Source organism: Canis aureus, chromosome 36 (genome assembly GCF_053574225.1).
Source record: "Canis aureus isolate CA01 chromosome 36, VMU_Caureus_v.1.0, whole genome shotgun sequence".
NCBI classification, from domain to species: domain Eukaryota; kingdom Metazoa; phylum Chordata; class Mammalia; order Carnivora; family Canidae; genus Canis; species Canis aureus.
This window is the reverse complement of record NC_135646.1, coordinates 4,373,632-4,400,062: the sequence shown is the minus strand read 5'-3', so window position 1 is coordinate 4,400,062 and position 26,431 is coordinate 4,373,632. Positions and strand designations below refer to the sequence as shown.

The following is a 26,431-nucleotide window of genomic DNA, read 5'->3' as shown; positions in this document are numbered from 1 at the left end:
TTTTGCAGACTTTTTAGGTTGCGGATCTGAGTAGGCCTGGCACCATTCTCATCACGAAGATGTGAGGTGTGGCCACTCCTCTTACTTGAGGATGCCAGATTTTGACAAAAGGATTTTATACCATCTGGCTTTTCTCTTAGCTCTAGGGGATCTCTTTGCATTTTACATGTTCTCTGTAGATGATTTCAGCCCCCACCTTGTAGTCAGTTGCCGCCCAGCCCATCCTCTTTGAGGATGTGTGCCCACTCTATCTCCAGCCAGAGGTGTGTGTGGAAAAAGCAAGAACATTGGGAAAAGCAGGCTTTTCCCATGAAAAGGGACAGGCTTTTTCATGACAGGCTTTCTGGGTTGGATGTCCCATTGGTAAAGGGTCTGATTGCTCTCACCAGACCCAGGGCTTCACCAGGGTCTTTGTTTTCCCCAGAGTCTAGCACAGAGCCCAACAGCTTAATATGGACTTAGTAAGTGAGTAAATGAATGGAAAAGGAGAATTCAGAGTTGATGAATCAGTGTGAAGAGCATGCATTGACTATGGATTTGCTTACCTTCTCTTCTTATTTACCATCCAGTGAAGGAATTTTTACTCTTTGTTGTGTATCAAAATAATCTAGGGATTTATTTATTTATTTATTTATTTATTTAATTTTTTATTTTTTTGCTGGTTAAGATACCACCTTAGTTCATTTGGGCTGCTATAACAAAAATGCTAGCTTACAAGCAACAGAAATTTATTTCTCTCAGTTCTGGAGCCTGGGAAGTTCAAGATCAAGGTACTGGTAGATTCAGTATCTGCTGAGGGCTTACCTCTCTATCAAGACAACCATCTTCCCACTGTATCCTCAGTGGTGGAAGGGGTGAGAAACTCTCTGGGATTTCTTTGATGAGGGCACTAATTCTATCCACAAAGGCTCCACCCTCTTGACCTAATCAACCCCAAAGGTCCCACTTCCAAATACCATCACATCAGGGATCAGGTCTCAACATACGACTTTGGGGAGGACACAAATAAATATTCAGTCTAAAGCAGACACCGAGGCCTCACCCTAGAGCTCCTGAATCAGTATCTTTGGATGTGGAATCTGGGCATTTGTGGTTGTAGGACATCTGCTGATGGTTCTGCTGTCTGCTGGGTGAAGGACCAGCAATTCACAAATTATCTACTAGGTGAGTTGTTTTTCTGTGAGAACACATCTTTACTATTCTGTAGGAAAGTGGGAGCCTCTTTGTGGTCATTATTGGTCCAGCACAGCTGTGGTGGGTGTCTGTTTCATAACTGAGTATAATCATCCTTTATCCAAGTGACATAAACTCCTGCTACCACTCTAAGATGTGTCTGAGTGTTGCATTTTTGCTGATCACTGATGTATGAGTGTCTTGGAGACCCACTTCATTCATTATTAAAAGCAAAAAGATTAATTCATTTAATTGTTTTTGGTGAATGATCATAGTAAGGAGAAAAATAGGCAAATATCTCTGTCCTCACAGAACTTACATTCCTTTATGATATGGCTAGACAGCATTGGGGGTGAATTAGTTATCTGTTGTTGTGTAACAAATTACCTCCAAACTTAAAGACTCAGAACAACACACTTTTCTTTTCTTTCTTTCTTTTTTCTTTTTCTCACAGTTTTTGAGGGCCAGGAATCTGGGAGTGGCTTCACTGGATGTTTCTGACTCAGGATCTCTCACAAGATTGAAGTTAAGATAGAGGCTGGGGCTGTAATAAGTTGAAGACTTGGCTGGGGCCTGGACATCCACTTCCATGATGGTTCAGGCCTATGGCTATGGGCAGAACTCAGTTGCTCTCTGTGTGAACCTCTCCAGAGTATGGCATGAACGTCCTCGCGACATGGCAGCCGACTTCTGAACTCAGGGTAAGTGAGTCAAGCGTGTGAAAGGACATAAGCAGAAAGCCATGGTGTCTTTTTATAACCTGCCTTAGAAGTAACTTCCTAGCACGTCTTCCACATTCTGTTTGTCAAAAGTAAGTCCCTAAGTAAAGCTCATCCTCAAGATGAAAGCCATTAGGTACCGTATTTTGAAGAAAGGAATATGAAAGTTTGTTGATATATTTTTTTAAAGATTATTTATATGACAGTGGGGGCGGGAGGGAGAGAAGGAGCAGAGGGAGAGGGAGAGAGTCCCAAGCAGACTCTGTGCTAAACACATAGCTGGAAGCAGGGCTTGATCTCATGACCCTGAGATGATGACCTGAACTGAAAGCACGACTTGGTCGCTTAACCAGTTGAGCCAACCAGGTGCCCCCGTTTGTTGATACATTTTAAAACTATGACAAAGGGTAAGGGAAAACGAGTAGAGAAGGGAGATGTGGGGTGCTGGCCGGGGGTGGGTTGTCACGGTAGACAGGACGGCTGTGGGAGACCGCACAGAGAGGGCGAGATGTGGGCAGTGTCTGGAGGAGGCCAGTGTGGCTGGAGCAGAGTAGGTGGGAGATAAGCCAGGGAGGTAGAGGGATACAGCGCAGCAGGTGGGGAAGCGTTTCTTAGATCTTTGTAGGGACTTCAGTTTTTACATTCAGGGAGAGAAGGGAGTTAGTAAAAGATTTTGAGGGCGATACTTTTCTCTGTTCTATATCGAGTAAGATATTTAGGGGCAAGGAGAGAAGCAGGGAGACCAGTTAGAAGCCCTTGCAATAATCTAATGAGAGAGAGTCATGGCTTGGCCGTGGAGAAGATTGGGGTGTGTGTGAGGGGAGAATAGCAGAAGATGTGGGAGGGGAGGCTGTCTTCTGGATGTGCTCTGCAGGTAGTGCTTCAAGATTTGCTGATAGATTGGACATGGGGTGTAAGCAAAATAAAAAACAAAATTAGGGTCACTGCAAGGGTTTTGCCGCGTGCAGCTGAGGGAGTGATTTGGCAAATGTTAACACGCTAAGGAAATATCATGTATCTCGACCAGCTTGATGTACAAAAGTGCTTCAAATTTCCTCAATGAAGATGGACATTTGTCTTTAGTATTTTTAAACCAGCACAAAGTCTCAAAAGCAGACAGAGATGATGGGGGATCTTTGGGTGCCTATTTTTCAAACTAATAACCCTAAAAGCTTAGAAAAGCACATGAACTTGATTATTTGTATTAGCTGTCATTATTGGTGATCAAAAAGGAATAAGGAAGGCAGTGCCACCAGTGTCTACTGATGCTTGTTAGTAATCATAGCTTCAGTGACGGCCCTAAAGGAGATCTCTTGGATGGCAGAGTAATCAATGTAGGTGGAAAAAAAAAAGGATTCTTACCAAAAAGACAGTCCCATATGCAAAACAAGCTAGAAAACTCTGCTCATTCAGTTAAACATTTCACTTAAATGTTGAAAATTCATTTATTCATTCATCCACTCACTCTACAAATGTTTATGGGTTGCCTAAGAGGTAGTAGGCGCTGTTCAAGGTTTTGATTGAAGGCAGAAGTATTGGGCGGGGGCATTTCAAGTTGCTGATATTTGACCACTCGTGGTCTACCAAAACGGAGATTTCATATTGTTCCAAATAATAGGTGATGAGAATGCTTTTGATGCAGAGGCTGATTGCTCTAATTAACGTGCCATGTTAGCATGTGTACGTATGTCGACGTTCAATTTTTTCATGTCCACTTCTTATGTTTCCCTTCTCTGATGACTTAGGTGTCTTCATGGCTGTCTTTTTATACCTGTCACATCTGCTCGTTGGGATTTAAACTTCGTTCCCTCTTCTGTCCTCTGTGTAAATGGAGCACAGCTGTTGCCTGTCGCTTGTGTGTCCAGCGTCCTTTCACGTCCTTGAACCTACTTATAAGGTTGTATTAGCAGGTATTACCAGGCCTGAGGATGTACTTTATAACTAAGCACATCACATCTCGGCCGTTTTGGGTATCAGTTTAGAGTATTAAAGACCCGTCTCAGCCAGTCAGAGCCTGACCCTGAGCCCCTGCTGTGTGGACCTTGCATGGATATGCTGTCTTGCCCGGAACAGTAGTGACAAGCTTACGCTACTGGTAATAGTGTCCCAGCCTCGAGGGCAGGTTTAGCTGAGGCCAGTTTACGCTGATGATCTTCATTTGATGATGCTCTTCAATTTCTTACTTCAGAGACGAATATGAACCAAACCAGAACTGTTGCTAGGCACACAGGCAATTTTATTTAAGATTGCAATAAGAAGTGGTTCCATTTCTCAAATTCCCTCGGGTTCACCTGCCTTTTTTCTTTCTTTCTTTCTTTTTTTTTTTTTAATTCCGATACAACATATGTTCGGGCCTGCACGTTTCAGAAACACAACGTCTTATCACTCTGTTGGGAAGTTCCTCTCTTCCTATTATGTGGCTTCTCTGGCACTCTACAACTTCATTTTGCATCATCTCTTTCTAGAAAGCAACATTCTCAGAGGTTTTCCTGAGTTAAGTAATACAATTACATTGGAATTGCTGCAGGATGTGTCCAGACTGGAGCTCAGTGATTGTGCTGTGAGGAGCAGGGATGCCATTACTTTTGCCTGTCTTACTTAATTAGAATTACACGCAGCATGACTTGGGTCCTATCCATACCCAGTTTATTGGAGAGTAATACCATGAGGTAGAGAGAATGTCTCTAGATACCGAGAAAAGGAATTTTTCTGTGGTACATAAACCGTTAGATGGATGGAGAGAGCATTACCCAGCACCTGCATTCTCGGAGACTCATCTGATTGCCTTGAAACCCATTACACTGTTTTTCTCCCTTTTCTTTATCACATTTGGCTACAGGCACAGCGGCTGTCTCTGACAACATCTATTGTGGGATTGCATCCGTTGCCTTTAAATAGCAGGTCCGTGAGCCCAGTTTCGACTCCAAATGGAATTGGTGCAAAGGGATGGGGACGGAGACAGCAGGTCCTTGCCAGGCACGGAGTGATGACTCCATTCCAATCACATTTCCCTTTAATGAGGGTCCTGACGCGGCTCTCATTCCTCGGCGAGTGCCATGCTGCATCCGGTGTAATGGCAGCACTTGATGGATAATTTATGCAAACAGAACACAAACAAGAAGTCATTAAGCCACAGAACGAGGGTCCTTGACTTTTGCAAAACCAAACAGTTATTCTGATCCTGATGAGTTTAATTTTACTTTTGGTTGAGTACTGATGAATACATTATATTTAAAATAAATATTATATTATCAATATTCATGATCAAACTGAATGTCATTTGGTGTTTAATATGGTAGCCCCCCCTCTTTTCAAGGGGGATGTATTTCAAGACCCCCAGCAGAGGCTTGAAACAGCGGATAGTGCCAGACCCTATATAGACTATGTTTTTTGTTTCCTATATACACATATGTACTTATGAAAAAGTTTCATATTAGAAAAAAAAAGTTATCAATTAGAAACAGTAAGAGATTAATAATAATAACTAGTAATAAAATAGAACAATTAACATACCGTAATAAAAGTTATATGAATGTGGTCTCTCTTGCAAAATACCTTCTTGTACTGCGCTCACCCTTATGATGATGATGCAAGGTAATAAAATGCCTATGTGATGAGATGAAGTGAGGAGAATGATGTAGGCTTTGTGACGTAGCTTTAGGTTATCAGTGACCTTCTGACTGTACATCAGAAAAAGGATCATCTGCTTCTGGATTGTGGTTGATGGCAACTGGGGCAGTGGGAAGTGAAACTGTGGATAACAGGGAGGGAGGCTACTGTTTTGTTGTTGTTTTAAAAGTGATGTACACAAATCCTGATTTCCATAAAGTCACAAAGCATTCAGTGTTTGTATTTTTAATCCTGTCTTAAGTTTGTTTCTAACTGACGCCCCCATAGCTAGATGGAGAAAGGAGGAGGTGAATATATTATTCAGATATTTCATGGGCAGCCCGGGTGGCTCAGCGGTGTAGCGCCGCCTTCAGCCCAGGGTGTGATCCTGGAGACCCGGGATCGAGTCCCACGTCGGGGTCCCTGCATGGAGCCTGCTTCTCCCTCTGCCTGTGTCTCGGCCTCTGTGTGTGTGTGTGTGTCTCATGAATAAATAAATAAAATCTTAAAAAAAAAAGATATTTCAACACATCTTTACTTTTCATTTGAATGGTCCTTGTTTTGTGTATGCAGCTCTAGAATGTATGTAAATGTGAATTTGGGAATTAGACATAAAGACAGACTGGATAACATAAAGGAAATTGATACTGAACATGATTTGGCTACCTAGCGATTAAAATCTACTTACGAGGATGTTAAAATTAAAAAAGTAAAGCTTTAGTGTGCATCGTGGCTTTGTTGTAACCTAGGGGCCACGTAGGTGTACAATATTTAGATGTCAGTTTACATAATATGTTGTGTTCTCAGTGCTTTCCAGATGCCTGGCAGTTTATTTTAGTAATTTTAATTTTATTAGAACAGCGTCCTATGTCCTGGTTGCTGTATGGCATCTCTGGGAGCGCTCACGTGAAAATCATTAAAGTCTAAATGTTCCTGGCAGGTAATCTCACTGTCTTTTCATCTTTCATCCCTGGGAAGGTGGCCCCTGTAGATTGTTTAAAGGAGAAGAGACTCTGCTGTACCAGGCACAGATAACGATGCTGCACCCACACCCTCCCCGGTGGAAGGGAACATGTGGAGGCTGTAACTGTGGAGACGGGGCCTGCAGGTTTTACCGGGAGGGGAGGGGAGGAGAGTATTCCCCTCTGCAGTCAGTACCAGCCCTGCAGGCCTTTCAGCCCTAAGGGGACAGAGCCCCAGCACCTGTGGTGGGCAAGCCTCCCGGCCCCACAGCTGGGGCAGCTGGAGCTCTAGTAATCGTTTCCTCTGCCACTTGAGAGTGACATGGGAAACAAGAGGAGCTGGCTGCAAGGGGACCCTCAGCTTCGGGAGTGGGGGGGCGAGAGGATCTCCCCGGGAGCTCAGTGCCAGGTAAATAAACAAGGAGGACTGCAGGGGGGAAGGGGAGCAAACTTTCTGAATTGTCAGGGCCCAGACTTATCCCCAGGGGAGGGAAAAAGGGAAAAGAGAGCTGTAAATCCATAGTTCAGAGAGGGACCAGATCCCAAGGAATGGGGCTGGGCAGCGGGTAGGCCCTCTTGGGGGTTGGCAGACAGAGTGCTACCCCTTGGCAGCGATCAATGACGTGTGTCTTTAAATGACATGTGACATGTATCACCAGCTCACCTGGGGAAGACTTCTGGTGGCCGCATCCCAGGTTTCTTGTTGATGCCAAAGGTTTCCTTATCTAGGAACCCTCATTCCTCAGATAATTTAGAGACTTGGCCAAGATGCATAATCAGGTTCTCTCTCTCCATTTACTGATTCTGTGGGTCTAGTGTAGGGTTTTGAGCTCAGGCTTTAACAGGAGTCTAGTCTACAGTCTTCTGTAGGGAGCCAAGTGGCTCCTGTGGTTTGGGAGTCACCGTTGCAGGCTCTGAAGGCAGGGGTCCTGTAGCTACAGAACTATCTCTAATCTAGGGCTTTAAAGACATCCTCACTGGGCACCTGGGTGGCTCAGTTGGCGAAGCATCTGCCTTAGACTCAGATTCATGGTCCTGGGATCAGAGCCCCACATGGGGCTCCCTGCTCAGCTGGGGGTTGGGTCTGCTTCTCCCTCGGCCCCTCCCACGGCTCGTAGTCTCCCTCTCACTCCCCTTCTTTCTCAAATCAATAAATACAATCTTGAAACATAAAAAATAAAGACATCCTCATTTAATTTAGGGGTCTCTGAGGACAGCTAATTTCCCAGGGCCTCCCTCTCCAATAATTTCCTTTTTCCTCTCAAGGTCCTGGACCTTCGGACAAGAGTAGGAGCGATTTGGATGGGAGATTGTTTTTAGTTTGGCTTCAGGGCCAAATTGCATCAAAGCTTCTATAAACTAATTTCTGCCCCTTGACCGTGAGTCTAGAGTCAACTCAGATATGGAGAAAAGATATTTTCCTACTCCATTTGGGAGAGGGGAGATATTTTTGTATATTGATAAAAGGAAGTTAATATATTAAAAAAATGGGCGTATCCTTAGGATACGGATGTAGCCTTTTAGTTTTACCTTGTGGCCTGAAATCATATGTATATTTGCCTACTTATCTAGGTGTTATTTATTCTGTGCCTGTCATTGTTTACAGCTCTGTAGCTACATTTCTCAGGCTCTCTTGTTGACCGGCTTCTGGGTAGGTGCAGTCGGTGGGGATGCTTGCAGAAGAGCGGAGGTAGGGAGATGGGGAGACGCCAAGCTATTTCTCCCCCTCTCTGCCTTCATGTTTTTATCAGTGGTTACATCTCTTTCATGCTTCAGCTCCCCACAGATTCTCCCTCCATAGTTCTAGCTCTTGCCAGGTAGCCTCTGAAATGTTTCTGGGAACATCACCTCCCTCCTGTGTTATTTCAGTCCAAGGATGATAGCAACTTTCTGTTGCTTCTGATCCCTGGGTTGCTTCATCTGTTTTGCTTCTTAGCTCTTCAGTTATCGGGGTAACTAATGCCTCCGTTAAGTTTACTGTTTAAAATGCCCAGCGAGGAAAGGTTCCTACTTCCCGGCTGCATTTGGATGGATTCACAGACGACAAGTAGACACTCTGTTGCACAGAGCTTGCTAGGATTTAAGGAAGGTGGTGTGGTGTAGTATAGTGGATTTGGACTCAGAATGCCAGGGTTCAAGTTTTGACCACAGGCAAATAATTTCATCTCTTTGGACCCTTGTTTCTTTGGCTGTGAGACCCCAGTGGAGAGATTCTAACCTTCTCTTTTGTCCTTATAATAACTTTCCCACAAAGGGAGCAAGATTTAGACTTTAATGGGCTTATTGAGAGTCATAGAAATATCATCTATGATCTGCCTCATATTAGAAGTTCTTATAATTACTCATAATAAATGCTCACTATATATAAATACTCATTATAAATACTCATTATAAATATAAGCACTCTTTTATGCTGAGCCCAGGCATAGCTTCACCGATGCTTTTCAACATAATGATCTTGGCAAAGGATAAGATTTGGCAAGCAAGTCAAAACCCATTTTCCACCCATGATTCCAAGTCTTGACTTTTTTCAGATTCAGAGGCTGAACTGAGAGAAGCTAAATACATGTTAGACGCAGGGGGAAATACATTTTTTTTTTATTTTAAAATTATCTGGACATGTTAGCATAGTTTCTATCTATCTATCTATCTATCTATCTATCTATCATCTATCACCTATCTATATGTATACATATATGTGGCACATATTTTTTAACATATATACAAATAGTGTGTGTATATGTGTGTGTGTGTGTGTATTTAAAATCAGAATTTGTTTGAATGAGAGAGGCAGCTGGGAGATCTCTCATCCAGCACTTTCACTTTATGGATGAAGAAAATGAAGCTCACTCTCTGAAAACAGGAATATGTGTATAAGTTCTGTGGGGAAATTGAAGGAAAACAATTAAAATGAGAGGTATTTGTTTTTCATTTTTAGCAGTCAGTAGATCCTTTTTCAATTGGCAAGTGGCCCTCCACCACTAGGTGTGCTATAATTTTTGTATTATTATTATTATTATTTTGGTGATTAACACACATAGCAACTTTGTTAGTTATTTTTTTAAAGATTTATTTATTTATGCATTTGAGAGAGAGGGTGGGGTTTGGGCCAGAAGGAGAGAGAGAGAGAGAGAATCCTCAAGCAAATTCCCCGCTGAGTACAGAGCCTTACATGGGGTTCGATCTCGGGACCCTGAGATCATGACCTGAACTGAAATCAACTCAGCTAAATACATATTAGACACAGGGGGAAATACATTTTTTATTTTAAAATTATCTGGACATGTTGGCATAGTTTCTATGTATGTATGTATCTATCTATTAATCATCTATCACCTATCTATATGTATACATATATATGAACATATTTTTTAATATATACATAAAACGTAATATATAAATACATATTAGATGATCCGAACTGAGTCGGATCATCAACCGACTGAGCCACCCAGGCGCCCCTCAACTGTTATTTTTTGCTTTTGGAATGTAGGAAATGGAAGAGTTCATCTGCCAAATGTCACAGAAATGAGAAACCTACAAATGGGTTTTAATTTCTCATAAAATTGCCAATCTCGAGTCTGGTGAAATCAGCTTGTGTGAAGTCCCAGTGAAGTTCTATCCGCATAGTCCCATGTAGGGGTGAGAAAACAAAAGGTGGTAGACAAAAATATAAAACTTCTGGGGTTTATTTCAGCCGTTCATTTTTGGCAGAGATGATGGGATTGCAGAATATATGAAACTCTGTTTTATTTTCTCTAATCTGTCTACCTGCTGATTTTGTAATCGTAAATGGTGTACCAGGGCTTGCCGTAGATTTCCCATTCATAGTAAAAACGAAAGTGTTGGAAATAAGGAGCAGAGCAGTTGATTTGTTTGGTTACATTTCGCAGGGACGGTCCATTCCCGGTGTATGTGCTCCAGATGTTGGTGAGCAATAAGATAGAGCTTTCCAGAAACCCGAGGTTGAGATTTTTTTTTTCCTTGCAGTTTTGTCCAGTTCATTATTCGTTCGCCATATGTGCTCCCAAGCTCACCCCTCTGCTATATCAATTAAAGCCTCTTACTTTTTGTTGTTGTTGTTATTAAATTGTGATTATCTCTATCTCGAAGCATTTTCAATTTAAATGTTTATTGTTCACAGCGCACAGCTCCTGAGCCATGCCCACCGGAGGGAGGTAGGAGAAGTAGGACATCAATCTTCCCAGCTGGGTTTACAGCTTCATTGTCTGGTCTCATTTGATGAGAAGAAAGCACATGGTGGTGGAGGAGAGGAGTTGCTGGGGGGGGGGGAGTGTGTCCTTTGAAATGCCACTCTTGGCTTCCTGACAAGGTAGGAAGCAAAAACCTACGGCGGATTTGTTCAAGTACCGAGATGGAAGAGAGGAAGGCGGGGCAGGCTTTTTGGCAGGGAGCTGAGTCTTCCCTTCTCGCTTGGAGGTTAACGTTGGGGGGGACGTGCGCTTCCACCGGAGCCTTAGGGAACATGCGTGTGTATCTGCTCAGCTAAACGGGGCTTGGTTGGTGGCGGTGCCACCGCAGACGGGGTGAGTGAGGCCACAGGGAGAGCCGGGGAGGCTCGGGGCCTCCTTGGGCTCTCACAGGCCGGTGGCTTGACCCCTCCTTAGCTCTGCTTCTGGAAATCAGCCCCAACTGCCAGTGCCCGGGGCGGGGGGGGGGGGGGGGCTCTGCTTACGACTGTGGTGTCGACGCCAACCGGCTCAGGGAGGAGAGAGGGGCACTGTTGTGCAGTCACAGGAGGTGGCCCTGGACTCGGGTGGCCCGCAAGTATGTGTCACCACCCTCCTCTCCCAGCTCTGTGACTTGGGCGGCTTTCTTCATTTCCTCAAACCTCAGTTTTCCGTCTGTAAAATGGGGACACAGATGTCACTCCAGGAAGGTCATTTATGCCCAGAGACTGGCCCAGTGTTCAGCCCCCATTGGACGCTCCAGGCTGTTGGCTCGAAGCCGTCTTGACCCGCGATGAGGCCCTGGCCTGTGCCGCCAAGGGCCGAGGGGACGCGCCGGGCGACCCCAGCCCTGAGGGCCCGGGGGTGGGGCGGGGTCGGCGACGGCTCGCCCGAGTGTGCCTTTCCTCCACGTTGGGTCTCGGGAGGCTTCCTTGGCTCTGGAATGCAGGGCGGCCTCGGGCCGGCTCCCGGCGGAGGGCGTGGGGGGCGCGGGGGGCGCGGGGGTGCGGGGGGCGCGGAGGGCGCGGGGGTGCGGGGTGCACTGGGGGCGTGGAGGGCGCAGGGGTGCGGGGGGCTCGGGGGTGCGGGGTGCACTGGGGGCGCAGAGGGCGCGGGGGGGCGGGGTGCGCTGGGGGCGTGGAGGGCGCAGGGGTGCGGGGGGCGCGGGGGTGCCGGGTGCACTGGGGGCGCAGAGGGCGCGGGGGTGCGGGGGGCACTGGGGGCGTGGAGGGCGCGGGGGTGCGGGGGGCGCGGGGGTGCGGGGTGCACTGGGGTGCGCGGGGGGCACCGGGGTCCGCGGGGGTGTGCGGGGAGCTCGGGCCTTAAAAAAAAAAAGTCCATCTCTGAGAGCATAGACCAGTTTTGCTGAGATTATCTCTCAGCTTGGGTATGGAGTCTTGTTGGACTCTTTTTTTTTTTTTTTTTTTTTAAGATTTTATTTATTTATTCATGAGAGACACAGAGAAAGAGAGAGAGAGAGACACAGGCAGAGGGAGAAGCAGGCTCCATGCAGGGAGCCCGATGTGGGACTCGATCCCCCGGATCAGGCCCTGGTCCTAAGGCAGGTGCTCAACCGCTGAGCCACCCGGGCTGCCCACTGTTTTTTTTTTTTTTTTTTTGAAGATGTTATGTATTATTTGAGAGAGAGAGAGAGAGCGAGAGCGAGCAGGGGTAGGGGGAGAGAGCATGAGCAGGGGTGGGGGCAGAGGGAGCAGGAGAAGCAGGCTCCCCACTGCGCAGGGAGCCCCACCCGGGGCTCAATCCCAGGACCCCGGGATCAGGATCTAAGCTGAAGGCAGAAGCTTAACCGGCTGAGCCACCTGGGTCCTCCCCTTGTTGGACACATTTTATTAATTAATTTAATAAATATTTATTGCACACGTGTTACATGTCATGAGACGTAACAGGCATCGGAGTGTGCGGCAGCAAACCAGACCAACGGGGGCCTTGCCCCGGGGCCCTCCCAGCCTCCTCACCGCAGAAGCAAGCTCTGCTTGGTAGCGTGTGTGCCAGATGAGAGCCTTCAGTTCTTTCCCTCCCTTTACACGGATGTCACCGCCTTGGCCGGTAGGACGCGGCGGAGTCGTGTTATACCGATCAGGCCTGGCCTTCGTGAGATCTGACAGGCTCTGCTTTATCCACTTCTCTGTTTCTCTGCATCCATGGCTGGTCAAGTAAGAAGTCGAGCTGCCCTGAGACCTGAGACCACCATGCTGTGAGGAAGTCAGTTGAACTGAGGAGTCTGATGGATAGCGAGAACGAATGCCACCAACATATGGACAGGTCCCCGTCCTCTCCAGGTGTTTGAGCCACTCCATTGTGTACCCTCTGAACCCTTGACCCACAGAATCATGAGCATGATAGAGTGGTGGTTGGTGTGGGCCACATTCTGCAGAGGTGGTTTGGTAGGCAGCTGTGTGGGTGGTTGGAACACTCGGTGTCTGTCGGGTCTGTCTTTGGTTCCTAGAGCCCATGACTGTCACATAGTGCTCAGTAAGTGAGCGTCGGTCTTTAAAAATTGTGTATTGCTCTTTTTCTGTATTTGCACCCCTGAGCTGAGGACTCCCATATTTATTCTGGAGAAGAGTCAGACTCAGACTTGCCAGAGAAAAAGTGACACAGAGGCAGGGGTTAGGATAGAAGCTATATAAGGTTTTCTTTTCTTTTCTTTTCTTTTCTTTTCTTTTCTTTTCTTTTCTTTTCTTTTCTTTTCTTTTCTTTTCTTTTCTTTCTTTTTTTTTAAAGATTTTATTTATTTATCTATGAGAGACACACAGAGAGAGGCAGAGACACAGGCAGAGGGAGAAGCAGGCTCCATGCAGGGAGCCTGATGTGGGACTCGATCCCAGAACTCTGGGATCACGCCCTGAGCCGAAGGCAGATGCTCAACCACTGAGCCACCCCGGTGCCCCAGAAGCTATATAGGGTTTAGACTGACACCACAGGATCTGATTTCTTAGGACATCCCAAGGCTAATCTCTCTCTCCCTTCACTTCCTTTTCACTACACAGACCTTTCAGAGTTTCCAATTAGCTTGGCCTTGACAAAAGGATTCTTGAAGATTTGGGCATAAGACTGAGGATGCCTTGCCTCTTTCTTTACCCTGGAAGCTCTGTGTCCCTTATCAGAATACTGGTTCCCATGGAGACATGCCAGATACCTCAAAACACCTTTAGGGACCACTTCTGGCTTGATCTTTGGCCTCGGAGTTGGTTTATTCTCAAACTCTTCGACTCTGACCCCGAGCTAATCTCTCTTGATGACTTCACAAAGCCTATGTTGAGCTGATTGACTGCCCTGCTTCTTCTAGTTCTTTTAAGTCAACCTCCCTAATTCTTGAGTTATTAGTTCTTAGTCTTCCTCTTGTTCTGTTCAGAGTCCTGGTACTCCTGTGAACTCCAAAGGAAACTTTCCAAATTTAGGACTCAATTCAGTAGCATCTTGTCTATTCTTCACCCCACACAGATGGGACATTGCTGCATCCCCACCCGCACAGAATCAGGTATATCTCTGACTGCCTGATGCGTTGCCAACCGGCACAGCCCACAGGCCCTTCTAACCCAACGTGAACAAACAAATGTTCTCCTCTCTCCTGGCCACCTGAACTTTACACCTCGGACTGACCTTTACACCTTTCCGCTTCTTCCCCTTGTGTTCAATGGGCCCTCTGGCCTTGTAGAATCTTCTTTCCCAGATGTTGCTCACAGATGCCTCCTCCATTCATTCCTGCTGCCATTATTGTAGGTTCAGGCTTCATTACCACTTGCTGTTCTATTTCAGTGCCTTTCTCCTCTCCATGCCAGCCCACCCACAGTGTCATATTTATTCTCTAAATGTACAGCAGCCAATGCTTTCACTCCCCGGGGGAAGACCCTGCAGTGACTCTCCACTCTTCACTCAGTTAAGACAAACACTTCACCTGGCACCAGCCATCTTCAATTTGTCTGTTCATTTCTATGTCTCATTTTTCTCTTTATTACAGCAAAACTGGACTATGTTGTCTTCAGGCAAGCACAAGTCTTTCTTGCAATTGGGACTAGACTTGTGAAGTTCTTTTTCTCTAGTGCTCTTTTCCCTTCTCCAAAAGCCCACTTACTTTCAGAGACCACAAACAAAAAATCTACCTCCTCCGTCCGACCCCACCTGATGCAAGCCCCCTTCTCCAGCCCATCCAGGTAAAGCCCTTTCTTTGGCTGAGCTCACAAAGCACTTGGTTCTTCTCAATGGTGGTGATCACTGGGCTGTGCAATGTGGGTGTCTCAGCATGGCCCTGAGATCTGTTAGCAGCCTCTAACCTCACTGAGCACTAGGGTGATGCACACAGGAGGAGCTGTCGCAATATTTGGGAGGATGAACAGACTCGAGTTCAGTTGAAGCTTAGACTATGATTTGGATCATGTTCCACTCTTCCTGGCATGGCCCTCTGCTCCTCCCTGCCTATCAAAAGCCATCCTATCCTTGGTGCAGATTCTGTTTTCTCCTTGAAGCAGTTCCAGATCATTCCTGCGTAGCCATTTCTGGCCTTCTGATGGTTCTCAGCCTTCTCTGCATTGCCGTTTGGCAATTAATCACTCCCTGGCTTGTGACATTTCTTGTATAGCATTGAGCTATTATTTATCTCTTGTGTATTCTTTCATTTTCCTGGCATTTATGTCTTACCTCTTCAAGTTCCCTGGGAGCACAGAGCATATCTTTGGTGTTCTTTTTTCTCCCTCAGTGCCTTGCTTCCTTGTCATAGCTGCCCTATAAATATTTCTGGAATATCAAAGTTTAACCTTCCTCAGGTGAGCCCTACATTTCTTTTAAAACAATGGTCTCTGAGGCCTTAAGCCAGACAGTAACTATAATGGGACTTTCTCTGACTGCTGAGGAGGCAGTGGGGGTTACGATTTGGCACCTTGGGGCCTTTGGCTGCCCTTTAAGTCATATAATAACAATGACTGACTCATCCTGAAGGGCACCATGTGCTAAGCCTAATACATTATTTCATTTAATCCTTACAATGGTCCTACAGGAGTAATTATTATTATGATTCAGTGTTACATATTAGGAAATTAAGGTGCAGAGAAAAGAAATAATTTTCCTGACTCTGATGGCTCGTATGTGTGGTATGCCAGGATTCCAAACTCTGTGGTCTGACTTCAGAATGTGAGATTTTAGTCACCCTTCATGGCACACCTTGACCACATACGTAAAAAAAAAAAAAATAATAAAAATAAAAATAATAGAAATCAGTCCTTATATCTGTACATTGTTACCACATTTACCAACTCTTTGCACATGCAGACTCTTATATTGGCTCGATACCCCTATGAGGAAATTGGGGCACTCCTATTTTATCCCTATTCTTATTATTTATGTCTTAGATCTCATCCTCCTCCATAATCTTAGGCATTTTTATGCTGCTGACAATTCTTCCTCTCTCTTGTAAAATCTACTTCTCTAGCTGGATACTGCTCTGTACATTGAAGGCACTTGTATTGATTGGAAATACACTTAGCTGTTAGTAACAAAAAACTCAATTTACAGCAGCTTAAACAAATAGGGTTTATATTCTTTAATAAAACAAGAATTCTGAAGTTAGGCAGCTGCTGCTGTTGATTTAGTGGCTCAAGAACATAGGACCTGGCTTCTCTGCGATTCTCTTAGCCTTTCTCTCATACCTGATACCTCATGGTGGCACGATGGCTGCCGCAGTGCAGTTCCAGACATCCTGTCCCTCCAAGGCAGGCAGAAGAGGTGCACCTCCTCCCTGCCCTCATGGCCCTCCTATTGATGTCTCATTGGCTAGAATATGCCTCCTGGCTATTTAGAGCCCTAAGGAAGGTGGGGAAAGCAAATATTCAGGTTGGAGCATTGCATTCCTGAAACCTGGATGTCTGGACATCAGGTTAACAAAGAGAAAGGGAGGAATGGCTCCGGGAGAAACAACTAACTTTTTTGGGATCTTAAGTCAATGAATATATCAACAAATGAATAAATCAACGTAAGCTTGTTTATCATTAAGTTATGCAAGTAATACGTAAATGCATTCTTACTGTAAAAAAACAATCTGGAAAAACAAAAACAAAAACAAAACAATCCAATGTGCCAAAGAACACAGAATAAAGAGAAAATTCACCTGTTTAAACCACCCCAACCGTCCTCCCCTCCCTGGAGATAATTCCCGTTATCAATACGATGAGCAGCCTCTCAGATATACCTCCAAGTATGGATAGATATATCACATGTGTATATCTGTGTGTATATGTGTGTGTGTGAATACAAACACTCAGTTGTTCATATTCGCATATATGTATACATTAACACGTGATGAGTTTATAATTTGCTTTTCTATGTAGAATAATATGCTTTTTCCATACAGTGGGAATATCTTGGAGGGCTTTGATTCTGTGATTCGCTCGTTTTCTTTTTATAGTATGTCAGCCTGTCTTGGAAATCTTTCCATGCCAGTACCAGTAGAACTCCCTCATTCTTTATCCTGGCTCCAGAGTATCCCATGTATTGGATGTACCAAGGCTGACTTAATCTTTCCCCTGTTTTTGAAAATTTGGCTCATCTTATCTGGAATTATAACCCTGTGTTTGAATATCAAGAGTGCTGCTCAGTAGAGGATCAGTGACTTCCGCTGGTTGTACACCAAGTAAGGTGGAGTACTTTAGAACCAGGCGTCAGGGCTCTTCCACCGTGTTGCTTTCCCACAGCTGCCACGTGGTCAGGAAAGGCTGTGGTCGAAGCCACTCTGTGGCTCCACGAGGATCCTGACATAGGCTGAGATGATTCCTCTGGCCATACAGATTGGTGTCAAGATCACACATCAAAAGATTTCCAACCAAATAGCTGTCAGAGACATAGACATAGTTTTATTAAAAAAAAAAAAAGTAAAAAAAGCAAACCTCAAAAGTTTTTCTTCCTGAAATGATGTATTATGAGCATCCATAATTCTCAGAAAGAAGTAATTTCAATTCTGTCCTAGAGTCTGTTTCTTAGGTAAAAGGGTGACAACAAAGCTGAATTCCTTGGGCTTTATGACTTTCTGAAGATCACAGTGGGAATGATCATGCCACATTAGGGCAGTTCCAGAGAATCATCAAAGTCTTTTTTTCCCCCTTGTCTTGGAGGATGGGGGTAGATTTGCAAAAGTGCTCATATTTGAAAGTGTAACATATACGTTAACACATGTAAAAGGCAATGTGATCACATAATGGTGCATTAAAGCTTCTGGAAGATCAAATAAAAGCTCAGCGTATCTGTATTTTGTGGGGGTTGGCAGGGAAAGAACCACCTACCTGAGTGCACTTTGTGGCAGTTCTCATTGTATACCTGCTACAAATGAATGCAAAAGGCACATTGCATTGTGCAAAAATGCTCTCTGATTTCCTTTAGGTATGGATTAAAGCTTGGATAGCCAAAGTATGGTTTGTCAGCTCTTCCAGATACTAATCAAGGTCGAGGGAAGGGTGAGTGTTGGAAGGCAGGAGATTTTCCCTTGACCTCAGCAGATGCATACAAACTGGAAGGACGAAGTTCTGCTGTAGAAAAAGAAAAAAACATCATTTTCCCTTCCGTGTCTTTCAAGGCAGGGCTTATTTACATAGACTAAAATGTTAATTTTCTCAGAAAGCAAAGCCACTGGCAGACCATTAAGTAAAATTCATGTGTGTGTGATTACTATTGGATGCCCTCTTGCTCTAGGAGAACCTTATTTTTTCTAAAAACATATGGAACTCATTTATACTTGTATTACACGTATCTGTGTGTTCATATAGATGTTTGACTCCGTGTTCAGTGAAATGTCATAATTCCTTTTACAACAGATTCGGAAGAGAAAATGCTGCTTAGAGCAGAACATTACAAATGGGAAAGGAAATGAAAGTGTGTGTGAGTGAGGTGAGGATCACGAAGGTGACCTGTGTATCAAGGAACCAATTTTTGTGTGGGCTAGAAAACTTTTAATAAAAACTGGGAGGCAGGGAGCAAATTTTAGAAACGGGGCTTCAGCACCAATGATGTGATGTTCTCTGGACGTGGGCTGCCATTTGAAGCCCTAGTGATGAATGTTTGCTTTGATATCACGTTTAATAAGGGAGTTTCCTGTGTGCTTAGGAGCTACTGGCCTTGTTAATTCATTGGCCTGCAGATGTAATTAAAGGGGGTAAGTTTGGTTTGGGGAGGCACAAATACCAATTGCTCTTGGGCTCCGAGCAAGGAGAAAAAAAAAAAAAAGACTCCTTTTACTGATGATTCTCAATGGATAATTTTAGGAAATTACATGAAACGGACCAGAATTTTCAGAAATTTAATTATTTTCATGGTAACTGCCATGATCTCAAAAATAAATAAGATTATTCCTACTCTTAGGGAATTCTCTGATTACAGAGAGTGTGCAATTACATAATTCAGGCAATGAAGCTTTCCTCTTAACTCAATAAAAACATTCTGATGTTGGAATAATTCACTGACCAGTGGTAATGAACTGCCCGGGTAGTTCAAACAGTTAACAGCTGCACTGAGCCCTGGTTCCTTGACCAGCAGCACTGGGCAGATGGGAAACTGGGAGGCCCTGTGGATCATTCTTGGACCATCTCTGTTCTCTCCACACTCACTCCCTAGGTGATCTTATCCAGTCACGTGGCTTTAATACCATCTGTCTGCTGATGGATTCCAAATATATCCTCCAGCTTGGACCTCTCCTCTGAAGTGTAGACCCACATATCCAACTGCCTACTCAATAACTCCAGTTGGTCCGATGGGCATCTTAAATTTGACATTTCCAAACCCGAGCCTCTAATAATCTCCTATAACCAGCTCCACTAGAAGCTTCCACATTTTGGTTAATGCAACCTCCTTCCTCGAAAATCTTGGCACCATCCTTGAATCTCTCTCTCTTTCACGCAGACCATCAACACATTCCTAATGTTTCTTCCCCCTTCACTGCCACCACTTTAGTCCAAACTGTCATCATCCTCTGCCTCTTAGCTGGCCTTAGTGCTTTTGCTCTTGGCTCTTGTCAGTCTAATCCCAACCCTGCAGCTGGTACGATCTTTTTTTTTTTTTTTTTTTTTTAATTCATTTATGATAGTCACAGAGAGAGAGAGAGAGAGGCAGAGACATAGGCAGAGGGAGAAGCAGGCTCCATGCACCGGGAGCCTGATGTGAGATTCGATCCCGGGTCTCCAGGATCGCGTCCTGGGCCAAAGGCAGGCGCCAAACCGCTGTGCCACCCAGGGATCCCCCGCTGTGCCACCCAGGGATCCCCATGGTACGATCTTGTTAAAATATGTCATGTGGTTTTCCATGTCATTCAGGGTCAGAGTCCAGGCCTTCACTGGACTGCAAAGCCTGATAGGCTCTTGCTCCCTATTAAACACCCAGACTTCATCACCTACCTCTTTCCTCCTTGCCTTGTTCTCCTCTCTCTCCGGGCACGCTGACCCCCTGTGGTTTCTAGACCATGCCAGGCACACTTTTGCATCAGGAAATTCACACTTACCATACCCTCTTTCCAGAAGGCTCTGCCATAGATAACCACATGGATTCACTCTCAGTTGCTTGAGGCTTAGTCCCTTTCTAAAACTGTATCCCTCCTCTGGCATCACTTATGAGACTGTATGAGTTCGAATCTTTGCTCCTTCACTTAGTAGCCATGTGACCCTGAGCAAAATATTAAAATGCTGTAATATCCCCCATCTCTTAAATTGGTGATACTAATACTAGTATTAGGTTGAACCATGAGATTTCCATGTCCATGGAGTATTGGTGAATGACAAATGGTGGAGTGTTGATAAATTTCATATGGTTGAACTTAATACGTACCTCATGAGGATCTGATAAGGATCAGATGAGGTCATGCTTGAGAAGTGTATTGTCCATTGTAAACCTTACAAATTGTAGGCTATGAATATTGCTAAACCAAGTTCCCAGTGGGTCATGCAAGGCCCTCCAAAATCTGGCCCCTAAGGCTTGTTTATGCTCACCTTCTTTTGTGTTTTATACCTCTCATACGACATTTTGACAGTAAAGAACTTACTGTGAGTTCCTAAACCCAGCTGGCTCTTTCATGCCTGCTTTTGGCTTTGACTGTCCCAGTCCCAGGTTTTGGAATCCACCCCCCACTCTGGTCCTTAGGATCTAGCACATTTCCCTTCCACCTCTGCATAGATGTCTCTGTTCCTTCCAAATTCACTTCCCCTGTGCTGTTTCTGAGCATTGAACAAACTCATTGCATGCATTACAAGGATTGATTTACACGTCCGTCTCCTTTACCTGACCCTGACTTCCTCTGGTACCAGGTGGTATCTTATTCATTTGTATCTTCTAAATCTTGCACAATCTGGTACCCTATAGCTCCCTATAAAGATCTGGTGAATGAATGAAAGAATGGACAAGCTGAAAACATGGAGATCCCATTTTAAGATAGCTCTCATATACCAGTGGTCAAGAGTAAGCTAAGAAGAAATGCAAACCATGGAGGCTTGAAGAAACTAACACATCGCAGAAATCAAGGTAAATAGGACTTGGGGATATAACAGGGCAGGGAGAGATGGAGCACTGAGAAGCAGAGATACCGAAATGAATTGATCAGAGAGGATGGCTGCTTGCCTTTTGGCCTCTTTATGGTTCCTGATTGTGTGGCTGGCCTTTGTCCCATGGATGACTGCAGGAAGCAATTTCCTGCCAGAGGGTAAGCTGGAGGGCTGTGGGGCTGTACCCTCATTCTGAGTGATATGCTGCAGAAGTCCTAGAATGGAGAGCAGGTTTTTACAGCTGCTCTTTTAGAGGCCCCAGGCTACACTGGCTCAGGGACAGAATCTTGAATGATTTCTAATTCAGATGAATTAATAGAGGAGAAATTCCCCTGCACAATGGAACATTCTGGACTGCCACCAATGCCTTTAGATCTCCACACATACCAGGGCTATCAGACAAATAGAGGCTGGTGTCTAAGGGCTGGGAGTGAACAGAGGGCCCTGACTGCTGTGACTTGTTGAAGTGATGCAACCTGGGTTTCTGTAAACCACTGACCTTCTATCTGGATGTGAAAAGGGCTGGTCAAGAGAGAAATCAACTTGCATGATAGTTGCATTTTCCTCCAGTTAAAGTTAAATGATATTAATATCCTGTTCAGTTAGATTCTTTACCCTGTGGGGATGTTTCCTGACCAAAGCACATAGGTTTTAGATCATAGTCAGACTATCTTATATATCTGTGTTTCTGTTTCTTCTGGTGCTTAGCATGGCACCTTGCATATGGACAATGTTCAGTGAATTATGTTGCTAAATCTGGACCTTTTCAACTGTAGGAAAACTGGCCAAGGAGTGAGGATTTTAGCTGCTCCAGTTTGCTGGGCTTCATCTAAAATAATAACACTAAAAGGGAAGGATCTCTTATATTTTTGTTTTGTAGTTTGTCTGTGGGCTACGGGATCACTGGAGATTTTCTAGTCTGGTCTGATTTGGTGGCCCTGAAAATCAGTGTCATCTCTAGCTGAGGGGATGAGAGTAGCTTTGTAGCATAATGGTGGTTAAGGGAAATTGTTAAATGCATGAGGATTTTTGGAGTCAGACTCCCTTGTCTTCAAACCATGTCTCTGATACATGCTGGGCAAATAACACAGAGTTCTCTTTTGTGCCTTAACTCCTGGTTTTCTAGACAGGAATAATGATAGTACCTGTTGTTCGAGAAGAAACTTATTCTGACTTTTGTTGAAATGGTAAGGAAGATATTTCAGGACTATTTCAATAAGGGTATCACAGTGAAGGAGAGACATGGGGATCTCAACTCTGAATATGGCAAGGACAGCTGGGGATTTATAGTCAAAGAACAGGATGAGGTGGTCAGTGGATGGAAAATTGCTAAGAGAAGACAGCAAGGGTAGGGAGATTCTTGCTAAACCAACTTAACAGGATTCTTGTTGAAGGCAAGCCCATGTGATTGGATATCAAGAATGGGGGATGAGGAATTTGATCAGATGTCAAGGATGCTCAGGTAACAAGGGTAAGGAATCTTCACTAAACTGACGTAGTGGGTATCTTGCTAAAACTGAACTCAGAAAAGATGGGCGTGGAAGCCCAAGGTCAACTCCTGGTTGCAAAGTTTGGTGAAAGTTTAGTCAAGGAGAGAGCATTTGTCACTGTGTCCTGAGATTGAGTAATTTACATATGTAAAGTGTTTGGCACAGTACTTGGTGATGAATAAAAGTTACCTAGTAAAACCAGGCTTGCTTTCTATGGAACATACAAAATGAACCAGTAGTGTAAGACCATTTTTCTTTTGTGTAGGCACCCGTGAGGTGTCAGATGGGTCAGAGCCTATGAAGAAAATCCTAGTCTAAGCCAGGAGCCAGTTGTCTTTGAGTCAACCTCTAGGATGACAGATGTTGGGCTGTTTTGAGGAGTGGAAAGCATCCAGAGGGAGTATCAGGGCTTCTCCTTCTCTAGAAAGTCTCCCAGACTTTGTGGGGATATGCTTGATCTTTTCTGAGTGCCCATAAGAAGGATTTTCTTGGGACTTTACAGCTTTTAAACAACCCTGTATGATGAGCTTCCCAAGGTGACATCTGGCTCCTTCATTGCCCAGGAAGAAAGAGGGCCTTCACCCCAACAGAAAAGAGAAGTCAGGAGTGTTCTGGAAGCCTGGGAGACTTCTCCCAGGAGGAAATGTTTGGGGTTTAAGTCTGAGATCCAGCTGTGCTCTGGAATCCCTAAACCCTGATTACTGCAGGAGATGTCTACTAAAGTTCTGCCCATGCAGCATGCCTGCGGCTTAGGTCATTCCCTAGGAAAAAGAGGGAAGAAAAAGGTCTACAGTGAGAAAAAAAATTGAGGTCTCCTGTATCATGGGCAATACTCAACCCTCAGCTTTTGATATAAAAGCTTCCAGGAACTTTAGCTGATGTTTCTGAACCGAGTTACCCTGTGGATTCGCCAGTTTTCCTAATGTGGCCCCAGGTGTGAAGGACACTGAGGAGTAGGGATGGGAAGAGAGAGGTGCTCAGCCAGGCCCACCCTATCAGTGGCTAAGAGGGCCGTAAGTGAGGGGGAAGAGAACCAAAACTATAGGGGGCCTGAGCCTGCATATAATCAAGGAGCTGCAGGTACCGGACACTCATCAATAGCTCAAATGTTAGCAGTGACTGGGAAAGGTCTCACCACGAGCTCTCAATCTCCATGAAAAAGAATTGAGGGTATCAATAGGCTCGCAAGATATTATTATTTATTGGAGTGACCTTTGTTGCTAAGTAACAGCATGATTTTCAGACTGTATTAAAAAATTATAATTGGCATGAGCTTAAAATAATGTGCACCAGCATTGGAGACATTAAGCCGCATGGCGGGGATGTAAATTAGCCAGAAAGGTTCACGGGGGGGTCAGTGCAATTGTCAGATAATGCTGAACCAAGTCAAATTAATTTCTAATAATTTGTAGAAGGTAGGCAGAAGAGAACCACCAAGCTCCTGGAAGCTGTAGGAACCACAAAGCTTGAGTGTCAGGCTAGAAATATGGGGCCTCACCCATGCCAAAAAGCATTAAAACCAGTAGTTGGAATTCAAGGAATGACATTTTCTAAGTTCAGACTTGATCTTATTACAAGTCCTATTTTCTTGACTTGGCTGGGCAGGAAATTCTGTAATGACAGAGGGCCAGAGGGTGTCCCTTACCCCCAGGCTGCCCGCCTAAATGCTGTCCCTGAATTTTAACCAGGGTTAGAACACATTCAAGTGTCAGCAACAGGTTAAGTGCTGAACCGGTCATTAGCTAGGTGCAATGCCTTCTCAGCAGGCCGAACTCTAAATAAGCTAGGTAGGGAGAACACCAGGTAAATTAAGATACATCTTGTCTTTTCACCCCACTGTGAAATGGAATCTTAATGTACAGAGGCCCTTGTGGGGAGAAAAGCAAACCCTGGCTACGGAGTTGGAGCAGGGGGACGGGCAGGAGAAGCAGGGGGAGAGCCGGGCGGAGGGGGCATCTCTGGCAGCCCCCGGGATAGACACTGTGTGGGGCAGAGAGCACGTCTCCTGGTTAATTCTTGTGAACCCCTGAAACGATGAGCGACAGAAGGAGGGGGTCTTGTGGCGGGGGCTCTTTGAGAAGCTGTAACGTCTTGTTCTGGAGTACGCTGCCCACGGCAACCAGGTGGAGACCAGCATCGTTTCGGAGATGCTTTGTAGTGGTGCCGGGAATACAGGATGGGAAGTAAGTGGAGGCTAACCAGTGGGACTGGTCTAGGCCCCTCTGCTCCTCCTGCCCCCCACGGATGAGCTCTGACGATTCAGAGGAAGAGCCACTTGCCTGCCTGTGGCGGAAACTGTCGATGCTCACAGGTACCTGGGCCCTTCCTCTCCTGGGCGCATTGGGAGACCGCATTTTCCAGCATCGGGGGGCAACATCTCACTGGGGAGGGGAGCTGCACAGTAGGATGACGTCCCCGTGGTAGGATTTTGAGCATCAGAGAAGCCCAGTGGGAGACGTTGTTATTAAGTACTAATAAGTACCGCTGATTTGTTATTCTCTGACTTTCTCAAGTAAGTCTGGCTCATCTCCTCTAATTAAGAAGCTCTGAGGGACTGAGTTTTGTGGTCAGACAAATCTGCATTCACATCCCAATCTGCACACTGATCTTGGGCAAGTTACTTAAATTCTCTAGGACTCAGTGTCTTCCTGTGTAAGACAGAGACACGGTGGTAGACTTGCTTCCGAAGGTTGTGAGGATGGGATTAGGGGAGCGCGGAGGCTAACTGCTCAGTGCTTGGCTCGTGGTCAGGGCTCAATAAATCTCTTTCTGTACAATCATTATTATTCATGATGGGGGAACCTCGGAGGGAACTTCGAGATCACCAAAGTCCTTGTTCTGTAGATGAGGATTTGATGACTGGAACACCAGACCAGGACTTCATTCTTTTGTGCTTTCTGGAATTTCTCAATCTTGACTGTTAGCTCAGGATGCTCAAGAAATGCTTGAGCGATGTCTGCTTTCATTCCTTGGGGTCATGGTGTTCAAGGAGGACTTGTGTAGGACCGGACTCCTAGAGCGCTGCAGCCCCTGTTAGGGATGGTGCCCAGCTCCTTGGAACAGCATCGACTTTGGAATCAGGCAATTTCGCTCAAATTGTGGCTCTGTCACTCAGCAGCAGTGTGACCTCGTGTGGGCAATATACTTTTTCTAAGCCTGGGTCATCTGGTCAATAGAAGAAGGAGATGACCCTTTTGCCACAGGATTGCTATGGGGATGCATTATAACAGCCGAGCACCTCCCGACTTCGAGTTATCCTGAGGATGCTCGACGTCTAATTTGGGACCAAAAGAGGAAGACATTTGTTTCTTCCTGGTTTCCCTTACATTGAGAGCTAGCTAGAGCCGAGGACTTTCCACTTTTTATTCTTCGGGATTTCTAAGTGCTTAAGATAATCTGCTTCAAGTCAATATATATCTTTTCCAGATTGTAATGATGTGTTCATTTTAGAGCATTTGGGAGAAAATAGAGGAACGTACAATGAATGAAGTAGAAACAACATGGCAGTGACACACTCATTGTACAGCCCAGAAATAATACCCAGAGATGATTACTTTTCTGTGTCTTTCCTTCCAGCATTTCCTCATCTCAAGCATATTTAGAATCATTTTATATGTGTAGTTCTTCTTTACAAAAAAAAAAAAAAAGTCTGGCTTTTTTGAGTTTTTATTATGTCAGGAGCTTACTCTCTGTCAGCATCGTCCTTTGAGAATGAAGATGATGTTTAGTGGCTGCACAAATACTCTGTCTTTGTATGAACCA

The 26,431-nt window shown here is 45.0% G+C and overlaps 1 protein-coding gene across 1 annotated transcript in view; it reads left to right on the top strand.

Moving 5' to 3' along the window:
* LOC144305722 (uncharacterized) overlaps positions 1-26,431 on the top strand; it is a 284,028-nt gene that overhangs the window by 179,661 nt on the left and 77,936 nt on the right. The window contains exon 5 of the mRNA XM_077884792.1: positions 1,628-1,874. The gene's annotated coding sequence lies outside the window, so the exon portion shown is untranslated. The remainder of the gene's footprint in view (positions 1-1,627; positions 1,875-26,431) is intronic.